Source organism: Eurosta solidaginis, chromosome X (genome assembly GCF_040869045.1).
Source record: "Eurosta solidaginis isolate ZX-2024a chromosome X, ASM4086904v1, whole genome shotgun sequence".
NCBI lineage: Eukaryota > Metazoa > Arthropoda > Insecta > Diptera > Tephritidae > Eurosta > Eurosta solidaginis.
In genome coordinates, this window is record NC_090324.1 from 32,968,068 (window position 1) to 32,989,719 (window position 21,652).

Below are 21,652 nucleotides of genomic sequence, written 5' to 3' on the forward strand. Positions count from 1 at the left end.
TTTTATAAAATCGACAGCAATTTTGAACTTGAGCCAAATAGCTCAAAGTAAATACAATAATTCTAACTCAACCACTCACCGAAACGGGCGTAAGCTGCTTCCTCCAATTGCGGACTTCCGATACGAGCGCGGAATTTGCTCCATTTCCGCTGAGGAATACGGGAATGTACGTGTGATCAATAAACGAAGTAAATCCCTAAAAAAAAGGAACACATACAAGTTTCACATAAAAGCTGTATATATTTCCACATCTTACCATATAACGCCGCCCCGATTCACTGCGATATAAAACATCATGCATGGTGATCATACCATCACGCTAAAATTGGATTCCAGAACGCACTAGTCTAAGTTCTAACATTTGGCCTCCTACACCCAAAAACCAATCCCAAATGCACGCACATTGTCCATAGGGCGCGTCTCATTATAGTCCAATAGTTTGCTACCTTTTGCTTTCAGCGACACATAAATCATAAAATCTTGATTCACTACCGGCACCGGATCTTTGCGTAGCCGGACATCGAATTCTACCATATCTGCGCCACGTTCAACCGCATTCTTCCATCAAGCTATTGTGTGCTCACGTGTCACATAATCTTTTGCTTTGAAGCTTGTACCCGCGCCCTGGTGTCACATATCTAAACCCGTCCACTCGGGATTCCAATAACGCGTCTACGTTACACTGCCATGATGTCGACTTGACTAACTCATGTTCTGGTGTTTCTTCTGGGGAAAAGGTTTTATGATACCCTTCAGGGTGTTCACTGCGTAAGTGCTCCATAATATTACCTAGTTTTGAACGGTGGTAAAATCAAACATTTTTTTATTGAACGGTAGAGTGGTTGGAATGGGGTAAATCGATATGCTCTTGTAAGTCTAGAGACTTTGCAAATTTTTCAGTCGGTGATAACAGTCGGGAATCGAAAACTTTTCATCTACCTTATACCGAGGTGCTTGATGATGGCTTAAATGAATCTGTAGCTCCAGTATAATCCCACAACGAGATGCACATGTACAAAGATCACATTGTATGGGCTCAATGCATGATGCATATTCATATGACCTGCGTATGAAACATCACCAAATAAGATACGTTTGCATTCAATACATTTCCATTTGGATCCCTTTAATTTATGGCTGCAAATGTATCTTCCATAAAATGATATCCCACGCCATGCATCGCCCTATAACCCACAAGTACATTGCTTTGACTATTCACCTCCATAATCGATGGGGGTAAAGTCTCACGTACTCTAACAACATAAGCCTCAATAGCCTCTTATGGAGCAATTAGAAGTTCCGATTCATACAAATTTGATGTACCCCAACTGTCTGCCCATGGCTCTAAATTGCTTATTATATTTGACTATATTCTTGTCATGCGGTATTATAATTTGTCCACCATCACTCAATACACTTTATAACCATTCTCATCTTTTGGACTATGCGACGCAGTAACCATTACAACACCTAAACAATTGAAATGACGTATTGGAAAGGGCACTAAAGGGTTGCTACCAATCGTTTAGAGATAAATTTTCAAGCCGGCGCATAGAAATATATATGCAGATAACTCAGCAAATCGTTTACTATTATGACGCCCATCATAGCTAAAACCCATACCGCGTGTGTTTTCGTTCGTTATCATTGAATTGAACTTTCATATAAGTGGCCAAGCCTTGCGCGGTTTGTGCTATGACAAGATCGTTCATACCATTGAAGCCAGCTCGCATTTGACCACGTAAGCCGGCTGTACCAAATGCTAAGCGCGTGCTTAAAAGATCATTTAATTTTATCCAATTGCTAGCATCATAAGTGATTGGATTTCGTAGTTTTCCCGTTTTTATCCCATTTGAGCCACCGCTCGATAACTTCACGTAATTCAGAAGCCATTGTATATAAATGTTCATTAGTTGCCTTATCAACGAAAAAAAAAAAAAACATGCCTGGTTGTTTGAGCGACTGTCGTAGTCGCCAACAGCCAACCCTTCTATTTAATAGAAATTAGGCTTAAGAAAACCTAAACATGAATTTAAATGAATTTACCTGAATTTTATATTGAATTTATTTATATATGTACCTTTTACGTATAAGTACGCATTCTGAATTATTTGCACGTACAAATACGTAATATCATATATTACGTACATATTTATTAAATTTAAGAATTTGAAATGTTTGTATTTTACGCTAACGCGCGAGCGTATTTCACCTCTCTGGCAACCCCAACAATGGGTTGACAGATGTGACTATGTACGTACATACATACATTTATATTATTGTTTTGACATTTCTTTTTATATTTTATTATTCATTCGAATTCTTTTACTCATCCCGGTGTGACTGAAAATTTATACAAACCCTTCTATTTAAAAATAAAATAGTTTGTGCTTTAAAATTGATAAAGTGCTCTTTCATTAACGTAAAGTTATAGTTTTCGGCTCAATTCCTTTAACAAGCAACAAGTGCATCGGTTATTTATTTATACACCACCACTCCGCAGAAGTAGATAAATTTTCTAGTATCCACCAAAGGGTCTATTACTGCCGCTACCACCATCTACGACAACACCGCCGCCGTAATCATCAAAGCACCACCATCACCAGCATAACATCACCAATCCAGCTGTACCCACAGTCACACAGCCACATCCCAAAATAGGTGAGGTAAATTTATCCTGCCGCCCCCTAAACAGTGGTCCTTCGACGCCACTAAGGAAACCAGCGCAATAAAAACGCAAGTACCTTCGCCCTTTTCGTAAACCGTGAGTATTAAATGAGATATAATACAACCCAATCACGGAAAAATACACATAAACGAGAAAAATCAAGGCAATTTTCATTTTCGAGGATTACAAGTTCCCGCCAATAATCCTCATTTCCCGCCAAATTTTCTCAAGTTCCCACTAAATTTGCACATACCATTTCGTATATATATACATATATATATATATACATATAGCAATAACCCCATATTGCAAAACTCAGTACGGTATATGTGCAAAGCAAAATAAAAAAAACTCAGTAGTTAGCTACAGTGGGCACACTTGCTAAAAGCACCCCTTATATTTTAATGCGACAAATCTCTTAATAATATAAAATTTCCTCATTTTAAATTAAAATATCTCTTGTCGTTAATTAAATATATTGCACAACCTCTGCTAACTTCTGATTTTTCCCAATTTAAATTAATATAAAACGCAAAAAATATTTGTAAATCTCCATACTTGCGTATACATACATACGGATAAACAAAAGAAAGAAAGCGACATGAGCGGTGAAACAAAATCTCATACAGTGGTACAAGAGTGGTTCAGTGCGTACACTAGCGTTTAAAAAATATATCTCTCTTGTGTAAAGCTAAAAAATTTTCCCGAGTAATTTAGTATTTCACTCTGTATCCCCATTTATACAGTTCACAAAAATATCGATAGTGAAAATCTTAAAAAATAATTACTCATATTTACATATATATATATACGTATTTTTCCCACGTATATTTAACCCTCACGCATATATACATATTAAATACAGTGCACCGCGGCACAGTGGTCAACTTTGTCTCGTCATACCCTCAAATTTCAAATTAATTAAAACCTCTTTACTTCGGAAATTTGTCCCCCTCTCTCTATTAGGTTTTACACATACTCAAACCCCTCAAATAAATTTAACTAAAAAAAACTTTTTTTGGTTTCGAAAATTATTCTCTCTTGCTATTTAACGTGAATATAAACGTAACTCCCTCACACATAGTTAAAAGCAAATAAATACTCTATTAAAAAAAAAAAGTTTTTTCTCTCTTAGTTAAATTTTATTAATTCTCAACTCTAAGCGACATAAAACAAAGCTCAAAAATGAGTGACGATGAAACCAAAAAAGGTGGCTCCAAAACTCAAGGAGTTGAAAAATTTAAAATCTCGTCTGCCCCCAAAAAATTTACATCCGAAACGGACAATTTTTTGGAATATTGTGCTCGGTTTAGGTCGACGTCGCTCCAAGACAACACGGAGTCCTCACTCAAAGTAAAAAACTCAAACATAGACAAATTTTGGAATAGAGTCCAAACCGTCTTCGATAAGATTGTCGAAACCCCAGATCAGGACCTGCCCGAAGATTTTCCAACATCTGCGAATAGCATATACAGGTCCTGTCTCATAGCATACGAAGACACAAAAGCCCAGATCGAAGACCAGCTTCAGTTGCTTAAACAAGCAAATGCCCCCGCTCCCCCTACCGTTACACCAGGACCATCCGATAATTCCGGTATTTCGCTAAAAATCCCTCCCTGCGATACCGAAATATTTTATGGTGGTTATGAAAAATGGCCCTCATTTCGTGACATGTTCACAGCCGTTTATATTAACCATCCCAAACTCTCCCAAGCGCAAAAATTGTATCACCTCAGATACAAAACCCAAGGAAAGGCAGCTCAAATAGTCAACCAATTTCCCTTGACTGACGACAACTTTGCCTTAGCGTGGGAAGCCCTAAAGGCCCGATACGAGAACAGATGAGTTCTCGTAGATAACCAAATACGGGCCCTGATGAACTTAAAAACTATCACTACCGAAAACAGTGAAGACATTCAAAGGTTGCAATCGTCGGTAAATAATTGCCTTCAAATTCTCGCCACGCAACAAGTCTCCACAGATAACTGGGACCCCATACTTATTTATCTCGTGACCTCTAAACTCCCAGAAAATACAGTCACGTTGTGGGAGCAATCTCTAACCTCAAGAAGAGAACTTCCCAACCGGTCCCAAATGGACCAGTTCCTCACAACGCGATACGAAGTGGTAGAAAGAGTTGATCAATGGCACCCAAGTAAAAGTAAATTCACTCCTCCTCAAACTAGGCCGCCATTTAAACCCCAACAGTCACATGCGTTTCCAAATAAACCGACCTCCCACACCCAGTCCCATGTGACAGAGCAGCGGACAATGTACAAGTGCGCTATGTGAAAAACCTCATCTCACCCCCTTATAAGTTGCTTCAAATTTAAGAAGCTGTCGACCTCTAATCGCAGAAGGTTTGTGAGAGAAAACAATATGTGTTTCAATTGTCTCTCTCAGTCACACATATTGAAAGACTGTTCCAGTACTCAAACTTGCAATCAATGTCAAGATCGGCACAACTCAGTTCTTCACGAAGACTCATCTCAAGTGCCGAAAAGACAACCCTCACGATTGCAAAGGACAGCCTCACAAGCCACGACCACGAATTCCACAGTCTCACCCGGTAATACTCCCGATAAAGCCAATGCTCTGGATGAAAGCCCTTAATGCTCGCAGAAAAGCCAAGTGCAATCGTTTTATTCCGAAAACGATTGTGAAATAATTTTACCCACGGCTATCGTTCCCGTAGAGCATAAAGGAGAAATTTTTAAACTACGAGCTCTTGTGGATCAGGGATCTGAACGAACCTTTATCTCTACCAGAGCCCAAGATATACTCAAACTCCCATTCAAACCCTCTAGATTTGAAATATCAGGGATGGGCGGCAAGGTAGTTCAGACCTCAAACAAATTGTGCTCTCTGACTTTGGTATCCCCCGATTTCAAAACCAGAATAAGTGCAGAGGCAATAGTATTACCCCGGCTAACAAAAATGCTCCCCTCGCTGAAGCTAACTAGCGAGCTTCAAGCAAAATGGGCACACCTCAACCTCGCAGACTCGAACTGTCACTCCCCCTCGCAAATAGATCTCGTCCTAGGCAGTGATGTAATACCGCAAATCATCCAAAATGGCGTTGAGAAACTTTCCCCCCATCTTCTAGCGCAGAAAACCATTTTTGGATGGATTCTGAGCGGAAGAGCCCCTGTGATGGTAAACGCTTTCTGCATGCAAGTGTCAGAAGTGTCGAACGACGATCTTAACTCTCTATTGCGTAAATTCTGGGAAATGGAGGAAGTTCCCACCAAACCCCAAATAATCCCAGAAGACGAGTTTTGCAAAAATTTCTATGCAGCCACAACCTCACGCGATGATAACGGTCGTTATATCGTAAGGCTGCCGTTTAAACCCAGCTTCCCAGAGTCAATCTCATTATCCCACTCTCGGTCTTCAGCTCTAAGCCAGTTTCTTGGAATGGAGAGAAGTCTGCAGAAGAAAGGGGATTTAAAGACTCAATATGATAGTGTTTTAGAAGAATACCTCACCCTCGATCATATGGAGGAAACCGGCTCCTACGAAAAATTTGACGGAGGAAAATGCCTCTCATTTTATCTTCCTCATCACGCAGTTGTCAAACCCGAGAAAAAGACATCAAAGGTGCGGGTCGTGTTTAACGCCTCAAAGAAGTCGGCATCTGGACATGCGCTCAACGACGTTCTTTATACCGGCCCTACCCTCCAGCCCGATCTGATGCTTCTGATCCTCAAGTGGCGGACATACCAGTTTGTTTTCAACGGAGACGTAGAAAAAATGTATCGTCAAATCATAATGCATGAAGACGACAGAGACTATCAGAGGATCGTCTTTCGCTCATCTCCGAGCGACCCCATAAAAGACTATCGTCTGAAAACAGTCACATTTGGTGTGAACTGTGCCCCTACCTCGCCATACGTACTCTTCACCAACTGGCCAAAGATGTAGAGGAAACTTTCCCCAAAGCCGTCCCTGTTTTGACGAAAGAAACATATGTAGATGACATTCTCTCTGGCAGCCATGAAATTCTCTCTGCTGAAACATCTCTCTCCCAAGTCATCCAAGTGTTAGCGTCAGCAGGATTTCTATTACGGAAAATAACGGCCAATCACCCCAGTATAATAAAAAACATCAAAGAAGAGGACTTGCTAGATACCAATCTTTTGGAATTCGAGAAAGCAAGCAACACCAAAACTCTCGGCATACAGTGGAACGCTCTGACCGACACGTTTTCGTATACAGTGGACTCAATACCCCTCTCGTCCGCTAGTACGAAACGACAAATTCTCTCCTCGGTCGCAAAACTTTTTGACCCCGCAGGGTGGCTTACGCCGATTATGATTCAGGCCAAGATTTTACTCCAAGAGTTATGGATAGACGGAACCGGCTGGGACGAACCAGTGAAGCCCCTCCGCTTCAATAAAGGGACGCAGTTCGCAAAAAATTTACCCAACATCTCAGACATAAAAATACCTCGATGGGTTGACTACATCCCGAACCAGCAGGTTGAACTGCATGGCTTCTGCGATGCGTCAGAAAAGGCATATTGCGCCACTATATATCTGCGAACAACCCACGGTGTCACCACGTCGTCCCACCTTCTGGTCGCTAAAGGCAAGGTTGCCCCTCTTCGCACTACCAGTCTTCCAAGACTAGAACTATGTGCAGCTCTACTCCTTGCCCGACTAATCGCCGTCGTACAATCCAATCTCGAGCTCTCTCTTACAAATCTTTACATGTGGTTTAACCCGGAAATTGTGTTAGCATGGCTCGAAAAGCCTCCCCACGCTTGGAAAACTTTCGTATCCAATCGGACAGCTGAAATTATGGATCTAGTCGGAAGCGCCTCCTGGAAGCATGTAGGCAGTCGCGACAATCCAGCAGATATGGGCACACGAGGATGCAAACCCATGGACTTGGCAAATTCTTCGCTGTGGTGGAATGGCCCTGCGTGGCTGACTCAGCCCCCCGAAGCTTGGCCAAACCCATCTACCCGCAGCATCAACCCGCCTGAAATGCGCCGAGTCGAAGTACTATACTCAGCTGAAGATGACCCCGATGTATTGGATCGATTTTCCTCTTTTCCTCGCGCCCTCAGGGTCATGGCATATGCTTTTAGGTTCATTAGTAATCTCAAGGACCGAAGTCGAGGCATTAAACCCGCTTACTCTCCCTCTCTGTCTCATGAAGATCTCCGCAAAACGAAAAATAAACTTGTGACGTTAACGCAAACCCGATATTTTGCTCGCGAAAGAGCATGCTTGGAAAATGCAAAACCCATTGATCAAAGAAACTCTCTACTAACCCTCAACCCATACCTCGATGAAAACGGGCTCCTCAGGTTTCATGGTAGATTAGTTCATTCGACGTTGACTTACAACGAAAAACATCCCGTTATTATCCCAGAAAAATCAAGATTCGCTGTCCTCTATATACAGTACCTCCATGAACTTCTTCTCCATGCCGAAATACGTCTCATGCAGCAATGCCTCAGACAGGATTTCTATATTCCACGACTTAAACCCCTCATAAAGAGATGCATACATCAGTGCAAAACTTGTACCCTCCACAAGCAGCAAATGCGATCGCAAATCATGGCGGCTTTGCCCCCGGAACGATGTACATATGCTACGCCTTTCACCACTACCGGTGTCGACTTTGCGGGGCCTTTTCAAATAAAAGCCTCCTTGCTAAGGTCTCACACCTTACTGAAAGGCTACGTGGCCGTTTTTGTCTGTTTCGTGACAAAAGCTGTCCACCTTGAGCTGTGCTCGGACCTAACAACAAATGCCTTTCTCGCAGCATTCGCTCGCTTCGTCGGACGTCGTGGATATCCTGCCACAATGATGAGTGACAACGGCAAAACGTTTATTGGAGCTAAAAGAGCGACGGAAAAAGAGTTCGTTGACTTCATGAAAACTGCCTCTCAAGAAGTAATCGCAAAATACTCTCCCCAGGGCATTAATTGGGAAGTCATTCCACCCGGAGCTCCCCACATGGGCGGCTTGTGGGAGTCTGCAGTGAAGAGTTTCAAACTGCACTTCAAGAGGACTGCAGGAGCCCACAAGTTCACATTTGAAGAATTTACCACCCTCTTGGTAAGAATTGAAGCCGTATTAAACTCTCGTCCTATCTCACCTTTATCCCAAGATCCCACAGAGTTTACCGCGCTGACCCCCGGCCACTTTCTCCGAGGTAGTCCCCTCCTCGCTATCCCTGAAGTGGATCACGCGGATTTATCTCTTATAAACTGATGGGACAGGGTAAGAAGCTTACATCATCAATTCAGCAAAAGGTGGAAGGAAGACTACCTAAAGGATCTCCAGAAAAGGCAGAAGTGGGAAAATCCACAACCCGAACCCAAGGTCGGTGAGTGTGTCTGCATTCACGACGACTCACTTCCCCCGACTGAATGGCGCCTTGGACGTATTGAAAAAATACCTCCAGGTCCTGACGGCGATATACGTGTTGTTGACGTTCGTACTCAAACCGGCACCCTCACACGACCACTTGTCAAGCTCTGTTTCCTCCCTCAGACTAAAAACCCACCCTCTCGGGCAACCCCGGAGATTTCGTAGCCACTCTCAAACCACCTCTGTCCACTCTTACCACATCACCGTCACTAATATGTCGTATTTTGCAACATAATGCCAGCTGAAATCCCCTGTATCAGTATTTCTCTCCACTAAAATACTTTTACAACTGTAATTACAGATCGCTATGGATCGCGCAAATCAGTCGTCGTCACGAAGACCAGTGCGGTCGGAGATCGTTGCTCCCAACCGCGCCAATGAATCACGCAGCTCGACACTAATAACGGATTACCGACGGTGCCGCATATGCACCCGTCAGCACGCTCTTCGGAACTGCGTCATATTCAAAAAAATGAAACCACCCCAGAGATGGATGCTTGCACGAGCCCATAAGTTTTGCCTGAATTGCTTGGCATTATCTCACATCACCAGCGAGTGCAGCTCGTACGACAGATGCCGGATCTGTGGAGCGCGACATCACTCCCTACTCCATCGGCGGGATGCTACCCCAAGCGTCCAGCGCGCCATCCAGGCACCCCGGCCTGGCAGATCCGCCGTACCGGCACCCCCTGCCGCCACAGGGCAACCCCGTTCTCCCCGAGAAACAATATTCCCTCAGCAGCACCCAGCATCGCACGACGCACCATTCGATGCACCGCACAAGGGCTGCAGACCGCCAACGCTAGAGGAAGAGTGTCCCAAATCCTCGTGCGAGATGCATTGCGGACCCTTAAGGAGCTACAGGAGGCTCTAGCCGCTGAACGCGCCTAGGGCGGGGACGATGTTTAAGCGACTGTCGTAGTCGCCAACAGCCAACCCTTCTATTTAATAGAAATTAGGCTTAAGAAAACCTTAACATGAATTTAAATGAATTTACTTGAATTTTATATTGAATTTATTTATATATGTACCTTTTACGTATAAGTACGCATTCTGAATTATTTGCACGTACAAATACGTAATATCATATATTACGTACATATTTATTAAATTTAAGAATTTGAAATGTTTGTATTTTACGCTAACGCGCGAGCGTATTTCACCTCTTTGGCAACCCCAACAATGGTTTGACAGATGTGAAAATGTACGTACATACATACATTTATATTATTGTTTTGACATTTCTTTTTATATTTTATTATTCATTCGAATTTTTATCTCATCTCGTGTGTGCGCATTTCAATTGCCGAAAACTAAATAAAGTTTTGTAGAATCTCCTTTTATTGAAGAAGTAGTTTCTTTAAAGAAAAAAGTGTACTCTTTGTAATAGCCGGTTCTAGTGCTTATTATAAATTAGAAATCCATCTGAAAAAAGCAACGCAATCCAAAGGTATTTAAACTCCGTGGAATTACCTCCACCATTGACAAGTTCTCAGGAGAACAACCACCATAATCAACCATCACCACCACATCATCGCCATTGTCGCCGCATCCACCATAGCTACATCCCGCCAGGAACAACAGGTAAATTGTATACTTCACCTGGAACGAGGCCAACCAACAACCCTAAGGCAGCCTCCCCATCTGCGACAAAACACTTATTTATTAATTTTTACAAGATCAAACCGAAATTCACTCGCTCACCCCGAGCGAGGACACCAGAAACCATACCACTCACTCGTTATCCCATAACGAGGACACTAGAAAGCCTACCGCAGAAGGGAAACCGATCTACCATAGACAACCTTTGCACTCGTTGGCGCGCAACGAGGCCCATCGCAAACCAAACGTAGACCCACGATCTGCCACAGAACACCTATGCATCACCAAAAGGCGCGAGACCAACAGACTGTATCAAGATTCATCCCATCCGCCAAAATACAAAATCTTGAAATAACTATTAAAAAAAAAAAAACCCAAAAAGGGGGGAACCTTACAGAACTGAACATTAAGCTCAAAGGGCGCTGATTTCTCCACTACTTTTCCCCTTTGAAAAATGGGATCACAGAATACATCCAAATATCCTACCTCAAGATGATCAAAATGTTCACATTTAAAAGTATTTTCAATTCGCAAATTCATGTATCATCGGGAGGAAAATGGACCGTACCTGTGAGGATTCTTGAATGATCATTGACGATCAATATGTCAAAACGCTTTCCTTCCTACTGGATATCATTACAAAATTTAACGTGAGTGGGTGGACAGTCCCTTCCTGATCATATTCGTCAACATATTTTTAACAAGTATAAAAGCCATTATTCAGTCAATCAAGATAGGGCGGAAAGATTCAGAAAGTTGAATGAAACATGATTGGAAATCCTCGATCACCAAAAGCAAACACATTTGATTCCAATATGATTCCCAACTGTGATTGGAATGCGATACTCAGTTTCTTTTTTGATCATTAAAAGTATTCATATTTGATTATTTCTTCTGTTAACTTGTATGATAATTCATTATGTATTCAGAAGGAGTAATCACATTGTATTCAGATGCAGGGAAATTTAAAAGTTAAGCACCCAAGTGCTGAGTGGGCAATAGCTCTTAGATGGTGAACCGGATTAAGGAAATACGTGAGATAGCGACTACTCATATGAACGACTGGAGTGACAGATTCCGAATTATCGTTTCACCGAACAAGAATCTCCAAAAAACCCCCCACCCCTTTTTTTCTTATTTCTGATTTTATAAAATCGACAGCAATTTTGAACTTGAGCCAAATAGCTCAAAGTAAATACAATAATTCTAACTCAACCACTCACCGAAACGGGCGTAAGCTGCTTCCTCCAATTGCGGACTTCCGATACGAGCGCGGAATTTGCTCCATTTCCGCTGAGGAATACGGGAATGTACGTGTGATCAATAAACGAAGTAAATCCCTAAAAAAAAGGAACACATACAAGTTTCACATAAAAGCTGTACATATTTCCACATCTTACCATATAACGCCGCCCCGATTCACTGCGATATAAAACATCATGCATGGTGATCATACCATCACGCTAAAATTGGATTCCAGAACGCACTAGTCTAAGTTCTAACATTTGGCCTCCTACACCCAAAAACCAATCCCAAATGCACGCACATTGTCCATAGGGCGCGTCTCATTATAGCCCAATAGTTTGCTACCTTTTGCTTTCAGCGACACATAAATCATAAAATCTTGATTCACTACCGGCACCGGATCTTTGCGTAGCCGGACATCGAATTCTACCATATCTGCGCCACTTTCAACCACATTCTTCCATCAAGCTATTGTGTGCTCACGTGTCACATAATCTTTTGCTTTGAAGCTTGTACCCGCGCCCTGATGTCACATATCTAAACCCGTCCACTCGGGATTCCAATAACGCATCTACGCCACACTGCCATGATGTCGACTTGACTAACTCATGTTCTGGTGTTTCTTCTGGGGAAAAGGTTTTATGATACCCTTCAGGGTGTTCACTGCGTAAGTGCTCCATAATATTACCTAGTTTTGAACGGTGGTAAAATCAAACATTTTTTTATTGAACGGTAGAGTGGTTGGAATGGGGTAAATCGATATGCTCTTGTAAGTCTAGAGACTTTGCAAATTTTTCAGCCGGTGATAATAGTCGGGAATCGAAAACTTTTCACCTACCTTATACCGAGGTGCTTGATGATGGCTTAAATGAATCTGTAGCTCCAGTATAATCCCACAACGAGATGCACATGTACAAAGATCACATTGTATGGGCTCAATGCATGATGCATATTCATATGACCTGCGTATGAAACATCACCAAATAAGATACGTTTGCATTCAATACATTTCCATTTGGATCCCTTTAATTTATGGCTGCAAATGTATCTTCCATAAAATGATATCCCACGCCATGCATCGCCCTATAACCCACAAGTACATTGCTTTGATTATTCACCTCCATAATCGATGGGGGTAAAGTCTCACGTACTCTAACAACATAAGCCTCAATAGCCTCTTATGGAGCAATTAGAAGTTCCGATTCATACAAATTTGATGTACCCCAACTGTCTGCCCATGGCTCTAAATTGCTTATTATATTTGACTATATTCTTGTCATGCGGTATTATAATTTGTGCACCATCACTCAATACACTTTATAACTATTCTCATCTTTTGGACTATGCGACGCAGTAACCATTACAACACCTAAACAATTGAAATGACGTCTTGGAAAGGGCACTAAAGGGTTGCTACCAATCGTTTACAGATAAATTTTCAAGCCGGCGCATAGAAATATATATGCAGATAACTCAGCAAATCGTTTACTATTATGACGCCCATCATAGCTAAAACCCATACCGCGTGTGTTTTCGTTCGTTATCATTGACTTGAACTTTCATATAAGTGGCCAAGCCTTGCGCGGTTTGTGCTATGACAAGATCGTTCATACCATTTGACCACGTAAGCCGGCTGTACCAAATGCTAAGCGCGTGCTTAAAAAATCATTTAATTTTATCCAATTGCTAGCATCATAAGTGATTGGATTTCGTAGTTTTCCCGTTTTTATCCCATTTGAGCCATCGCTCGATAACTTCACGTAATTCAGAAGCCATTGTATATAAATGTTCATTAGTTGCCTTATCAACGAAAAAAAGAAAACATGCCTGGTAAATAATTAATTTTAGTTTAATAGTTGTTTTTTGGTATTTGCTTTTCTTCTTCTTGATGATTTGATGTTACTTGTGCTGACAATGAAATGAGGAATTTCGCATGCCAAAAGCTTGTAAGTCATTGTGTTCTAGTAAGCCAGTGATGGTATGAAAAAGCATTTCCATCGCCAATTCACATATTTTAAATAACACGCTGTATATTGCATTTTGTCTATAGTTTTGTTATAAGCTTCATTTTCTACCTTACGACCACGGCAGATTATTGCAAAATAGTGCTGTACCAATCACGTAATAACTCGTAAACCATACTAATACAGAACAAGCCTTCGAACGCAATTTTATTTGATCAAATGTCTTGGGCAACTGATCCGCCGCAAACCAATAAAGGCATGGTGTAGCTGAGCACCATAAACGCGTCGATATCGGCCCATGTACGGAGAATGTGCAAAACACTGTAAGCAGTAGCGCATGCAGCACAAATGGCAGCGTTTTATATTTTTTTTTAAAAGTTGCAGAATAGGATAATTTGGCAATAATGTGCTTAGGACAACCCTTACAGTATTTGGCGCAGTGATAGAGAAGGAACGCAAGCACCGGTAATGCTAACATAAAACTTGGTAATAGTTTTACTTCATAGTAACGTAAAAAACCAACACTCCCATAATGCGACTGTATATATGAATATGGGAATGGAAATATCTTATCACAACATGGCGAATGTTCAGGATTTCTCTGACCAGCCAAAATCTAATTTCTTTTACGTCCATAATCCAATACCGCTGATGTATGTACCATTGTACGATCGGGCATACAAAATTGCTCGAATGCATAGAAATAGAAGAATGTTAAAGGCATTAAAGCCGCTAGGATGCAATTCACCAGTTTCAATGTGGTAAAACAATGATATGTCTTCTTGACATGATTAGCTGTGCTGTGACGTAGCCTAAAATATATAGGATATCCAACATCACTAACCTGCAAAGAAAAAATTCATTTATAAAGTGCACAAATGGGCATCGCAAAGGTGTGACAACTGACAGCGTGGCCGACGCCGCAGTTGGAGCACCTCTTTTGCGATGCCGGTAATCAAAAAAAAAAAAAACCAACGATGTCCTGTCCCACCTGCACCTGAAAAATGTAAGGAAATTAATTACTAATAAGAAAGCGAAAGAAAATTTATTTATAACAAGAAATAAAAGAAAATATTAAAAGTTACTTACCATATTTCCTCCTTACTAATCATCAGCACCGTACTCCAGCCACGCATAAAAATAAATTGAATGAAGAAACGGCAAATATTTTTAACGTTTACTTCAATTCAGTTGAAAATTCCATTCTCTACAAGAAATGATTTTTCATTTGTTTTGTATTTCGCCGTGGGCATAATTATGTATGTATGTTTGTACACGTTGTCTCTCACACGATGTAGTGCTGCACAAAATGTGCAGGCAGGTACCGAAAGCCCGCAAAACACAAAATCGGGATCGGCTTTTTTGACCCATACTGACACCTCGGGCGGTCCGAAAACATACTTACGCACAAAAATAACGGAAGAAATCTCATTCAAAATTAATTATACCCTCATTCAAAAAAAAAAACAAAAACAAAAAAAACCCAAAAAAATGGTTTTTTATTTTTTGATTTTTTTTTTGCCGTCGGTACTGCTTGTTCTTTTTGGCTGGGGGGTAGGACTTGTTGGTTTCAACAACAAACATCACAAACAGTCATTACCTAGTTTCTTTCAAGGGCAAATATGTATATATATATTCGCACGCCACAAACTCACCATACCAGCTATCAGCTGACCAATAAATACACGACAGTGTTGCATGTTACATTAAGCATAATGATACGGGCAGATAGAACGCGTCGCGGAGAACGCGTCGCCAATGTGCAAATTTATGTCAGGTGAGCGTAAATAACGCATCTCATCTTGGTAAAAATTGTATTTAATAATACACTTAGGTTATCTATCCTAACATACGTTTTGTAATAAAACACCTTCGCTTCACCCAACCAACCTCACGGCCGCTCGCCCCGGTACATCCATAAAATGCCACAGTTGCCTTGAGCGACCGTTACATTAGAAGCTGGAACGGAGACCTCGGCCTCTTCGTCCAGCCCAGAAAAACCTATACAAACAAATGCGAGTCTGGAACGGAGACTTCGGCCTCTTCGTCCAACCAAACAAAAATAATGCGAATCTGGAACGGATACCTCGGCCTCTCCGTCCAACAAAAGGAAAAAAAAAATTTGCCAGTCTGGAGCGGAGACCTCGGCCTCTTCGTACAGCACTATTGGCCTTCTACGTCATATCACTTTACGGATTCTATATATATTTAAGAATTATGTATAAACCAATGGCAAGAAATATTCACTTCTATCTGTTCATAACCGCTAATTTTTTCATCTTAGCTCAGGTGGCAGGCTACGCAAGTCGGAAAGGATTCCCACCATTTGCGTCGCAGAGGAACTCCTCATCTAGATTAAGTTTAGTGTGTAAGTCTTATATTCATTTTCTCGTTTCAGCGGAGGTCATTGGCGGAAAATGATGTTGTGTATCGCAAGGGGGCCGGCATGTTTAGGCAGGATGCCTAACTTTTCCGCATCTGATTGCGATCCCCCCAATGCAACTCTGCAAATCGATACTCGATACTCGACTTAATTTATAACCACCCACACCATCATCGCCACATGCATGTGCATGCACGTGTATGTGTGCTTTTTGTCAGCACTCATGCATATGCATGTCGGGGTTGATGTGTGGGTGCCTTTCCCCTCCAAAACGGAGGATTTTGCGGGTCAACGGTTGTAGCTTTCTATACAATCGGCCTCTTGGATTCTAACAGCCAACCAGCTAACATCTGCCGCCAGCGATCTCTACTGTTTTCAACAATATATTCAGGTAATATTGTAACCAGGCTATTTATATATTCACATAATAAATTACATCCGTTATGACGAGAAATCTCGTCTACTTTCTTATTTCTCTATTTCCATACGCATATTCCCACTGAGATCGACCCGGTGTGCCCACCTCTCGCAAGGATCAGACGCACCCGGCCGAACAATACATATTTGACTTATAGCATATCTACTCTTAGGATTTTGTTCGAGATTTAGGAATTTTAAAAGATTTAACGTGTAATATTGCAAGTATTATCATACAAAACTAATTATCGAAACGCAGAAGGTTTATTTTAAATCATCATTAAATCTGCAATCATTTGTATGGCAACCTATAGTTCATATTTATGTAATTCGTGTATGACAGATAATTTTTGATATTTTCAAGTTTAGATTCTTATCGGCGAACGCGAGTAAAATAAAAAATGTATCAAAACAAAATTTTCAGGAATGTTTTTGTTATGTAAAACATGTGAAAATATATGTGTTTAATTCGAAAATGTATATTTATTTTAGCTGAAAAGCTTCATAAAATGTGAAACTGTGCATGTGGATCCAATTTTAATTTTTTCCAATTTGAAAAGGAATAGAACTAGATTCACCTTCGACAGTTGTATCAGCCAAGGTTTAGCTTAGAGTTAAGGATACAATGTTAATGGATTGTCTCTGGGTCACCTCGGTTTAGAGATATCCACTAAAAAGTGCACCTGGGTAACCAGAATATTTATAAAAAATTTGAGAACACAATCTAGGTGTTTGCCGTATGAAATTAAGCTTATGCGTAAATATATGATTTTTGAGTCGAAATATTTATACATATGCTAACATGCGTGCGGTTTCTTTAAAACAATTGCACAAAAAGTTAAAAGACATGGCTAGTTTACTATTGAACACGTTTTTCCTACATATAAAACATTAGGCGATTCATCGACGTTACGAAATTGTTTGATCATAGCAACCGGAGAAATGCGCGGATAAATGCACAAAACTGTCATGGGACGCTCTATATCGGCTCGGGCTATTCTGTGATTAAAAAGGCAAAAGCAAGCAACCAATCACCACATATATGTCCTCAGATGGCAGACGAGCAGAGAATCTTGAAAATTGTTACCGAAAATTTAATAATTGTCTTAATATTTTTATTTTAGAAGTTCCAGGAAAGAAATGTGGGTGTCGTTTTTGAAATAAAAGCCACGTACACTCTGCTCAAATATATCCTGTGCACAGCACAACCTGAACCAAAACTGATTTTTAATACGCATATTTCATCAATGGTAAGCAAAGCAATGAGTATACTCGGTTTTCTGAAGCGATGGGCTAAGGAGTTTAATGATCCGTATCTGACTAAGACTATCTACACATCGTTGGTACGACCAATCTTAGACTATTGTTCATGTGTCTGGTGCCCAGGGTATCAAAACTTTATAAAGCGTATTGAGTCGGTACATAAGCAATTCATTATATTTGCACTACGTGGTATTAACTGGAATTCAATTGTGCATTTGCCATAAATCTGCCAACTTTAGAAAATCGAGGAACTTTACTCGGGATTATGTTCATTCATAAGCTCATTATTGGCGAGATTGACTCCTCTGATATTGTTAGCCGACTAAATTTTACTGTTCCTGGTAGAACATCCAGGCAGTTTGTGCCTTTTCATTTACCACTTTGCCGGCAAAATTTTTCCAAAAATAATCCACTGTGTGGTCGCACTACAACAACTTGTATAATTGCATCAGCTTTGATTGTTCGTTTTCCGCGTTGCATAATACGATACTCTCACGTCTGGCCTGATATTTTGTACTTTCTTTCATATGTATGGTTGAATTTAATGTATACAATTGTATTTAATAAATTTTAATTGTAACATTAAATTTATGTTAATATATATCTTAGTAGTCGACCGCATTGTGTATGTGTCCAATAATCCTAATAAATAAAAATTTATCTATTATATAAGGTTTCACTCGAGAAATTCCATATGCCTACATTTAGAGCAATTTAAGACTAGAAAATTTGTTGTGCACCAACATTGGAAAAAGTTCATCGGCCTGAAGAAGGTCTAAGAGACCCGTATCGTTAGTACAATAAGTACAGCAAAGTTTTACATCATCCGCATACATTATAGTAAGCACGCATATGCAATGTAATCTGTGGTTAGAGCATTTATGAATAGGGTAACGAGCAAATGGCCTAGATGACCTACTTGAGGTACACCGGAGAATTCTCCTAACGATTCGGAGATTTTACATTTGAACAGAACTTTTTGGGTCCTGTTGGAAAGATAGAAGAGGAAAAACAAGAAGGCCTTCGAATACAACAAAGAATGATGTGGACAATATAAGTTGTGCTTCGATCTTATGAAGAAGTAGATCATGGTTGAAATGCTTTGCTGAAATAAGTGTAAACGACAACCTTTTGGTTTTTCGTCAAAAATCTTTACGTTACTGTACAGGTAAATATAAGCAAGTTGGGGATGATTGGCCTTTGACTTATGAAACTGCTTTTGCCTGTAGATTAAAGGCAATAGCAATGATATTGAAGTGGACAGGTAACAATCTGGGGTAGTAACAATCTGTTCAAAAACTTAAGTAATAGCTGCAAATTTAGGTAAGGTTGAACTGGCCGGTCCAATATTTTGTGCTCTCGCCACGTATGGCCGTCTTTTTAATCGCTCTCATATTTCCACATATTCTTATATTTTCTTTCGTTTTAAATTGCCAAAATGGATGAATTTTGTGGACAGTGTAACAAACAATTTTCAAGAACTGGTGACAATAGTCTAGTGCCGTGTAATGGGTTTTGTAAGAGGATTTTCCACAGAGCCTGTAGTGAGGGCATCATTGACTACGAAATAAAGCTAATAAAGTTTAACCCGCGTTTTCTTTACTTGTGTGAAAAGTGTGTTAACATACCGGACAAACTAGCTACTATTTTGAACGTTATTATCGTGGCTCAAAAACAAGGTTTTGACCTAAGTACAAGTGCTGTGACAAAAAAATTCGATGACTTAAAACTAATATAATAGACTCTTTGAAGCCATCCAACAACAAATCAAATGTTGCTGAGACATATGGTTGTCCGAGTGCCAGAAATAGAGCGCTATTTATTTCTGGTTTCCCCATAGCATCCAACAACAACGACTTAGGTCAAAGCAGTCTTATGGAATTTCCTGCTACCCCGCTTGGCACGGAGTTCTCTAATTCCTCTCTCAGTAATCTGACATTTAATGCTTCGTCATCTGCCCCTACAGCTACACATACATCTCTGATCACCATGGCATAGTTGCTTCTAATATCGCTTGTTTTAAATTAGTAAATACACATACATCTCTGATCACCTCGGCATAGTTGCTTCTAATATCGCTTGTTTTAAATTAGTAAAGAGAGATGTCGACATGAACTCTTTAGTGAGAGTCTCTTTTAAAGTTCTAGTGATTGAAAATGAATATAGAAAATTTTTTAATGCTTCTCTTTGGCCCACTAATGTATACACTAAACCCTTACGTTTTTTCCCAAAAGATGTAGAAATTTCCGCGGAGTCGTAGATTTGTCTGATACCTTTCATAATGATCTCAACGTCTATTATCGGAATGTTAGGGGTCTAACTACTAAACTAGTTGATCTTTTTCTCCGAAGTCGTGATATTTGTTATGACGTTTTGGTTTTTAGTGAGACATGGTGTGAGGACCCCAAAACCGAGGGTTTTGTACCCTCACAACATATACCTATTTTTTCATTTTTTCACATACATATTATACAATAATTGAATTTAACTCTGAATTTAACATTTATACATTTTTATGACATGAAATATGCGGTTGTATATTGAATTATTATTTACTAAATTGAAGGACAAACCAGACTTGTGCACTTTTGCACGCAAGCAAAATATTTACATTTTTCGCCCACATAAATTTCAAATATAGGTCACCCTAACATACACTAAAACATTTGGAAGGGAAGTGGAAACGCACAAAAACATAAAATTGCGCCGGTCAACCAACCCTTTGCGCATCCAGTGCACTCAACTACAAATACAACATACATAATAATTTGTATAAACGGAGATCAGCAGCAAAAGTCGCCAAAATAAGCGCCGCTACTAATTTGAACTTTTCTATACATACTTACACACGAGCATACGACACACCAACGCACGCCGTAAGCAGAAGTCGAAAGCATCAAGCGAGGCCAACGCACCATCAGAAACAAGCGACAACGATCATACGCATAAACACAAATGGTTGAATTCAATAGGTAAAGCGAATATTGGAAAACACGGCAGGCATACAACAAATGTATGTACGAGATTAGGTAGGATTATCCTACATGATCGAAAGTATGCATATATATATATATATATATATATATATATACAAACCATAGGCATGATAATGGAAGAAGGGAAAACGTATGTTCGCATGTAAGTGTATGTATATACTAATAGAATGCAGCGAAAGTAGCGTTAGACTAGTATACGATTTTTGCATTTCTACTTTTCATAATTGTTATAATTGTTATTGTAAAATTACTGACTGTCTGCGCGCAGTCCTACATAATTTTATAACGGAGGAATTGTTACTAATGAATTGTTTTTAGGAAATTACCGTCCGCCGGCGTACGAAATCGTATATAAGGGCGACAAGTTAGCTTGTAAGATCAGAAGCTAGGAGATAGGCATATGAGTCAGTGGGCTTCTACCACTGACCAGAACACGACCTGAAGGTTTCTACTTCATTTCGTGATTAGTTTTATATTCAGCAGGAGGTTTCTACCCAACTGACGGGGGGATTAGCAGAGGGGTTCTACCTCAGCTACACTTATCGAGACAGGGCCAGAGAATAGGAGTAGCTATTTACGACATTGAATTTTTAATTAACCATATAACGTTCTCGGAACTCCTTTGTTAATTTAATTCAATCGGAATAGGTTCTCCCACCAACTATAGGAACCCTGGACGGACTGGGCATACCTCAGCAGAAATAAGTCCGTCACATATTGAGCCC

General features: G+C 40.3%; 1 protein-coding gene and 1 pseudogene across 27 annotated transcripts in view; one reads left to right on the top strand and one right to left on the bottom strand.

Annotated features, from left to right (window-relative positions):
* zfh2 (Zn finger homeodomain 2) overlaps positions 1 to 21,652 on the top strand; it is a 2,927,436-nt gene that overhangs the window by 1,980,204 nt on the left and 925,580 nt on the right. The window lies entirely within an intron of this gene.
* On the bottom strand, positions 13,981 to 15,568 carry LOC137234400 (GPI mannosyltransferase 2-like; annotated as a pseudogene).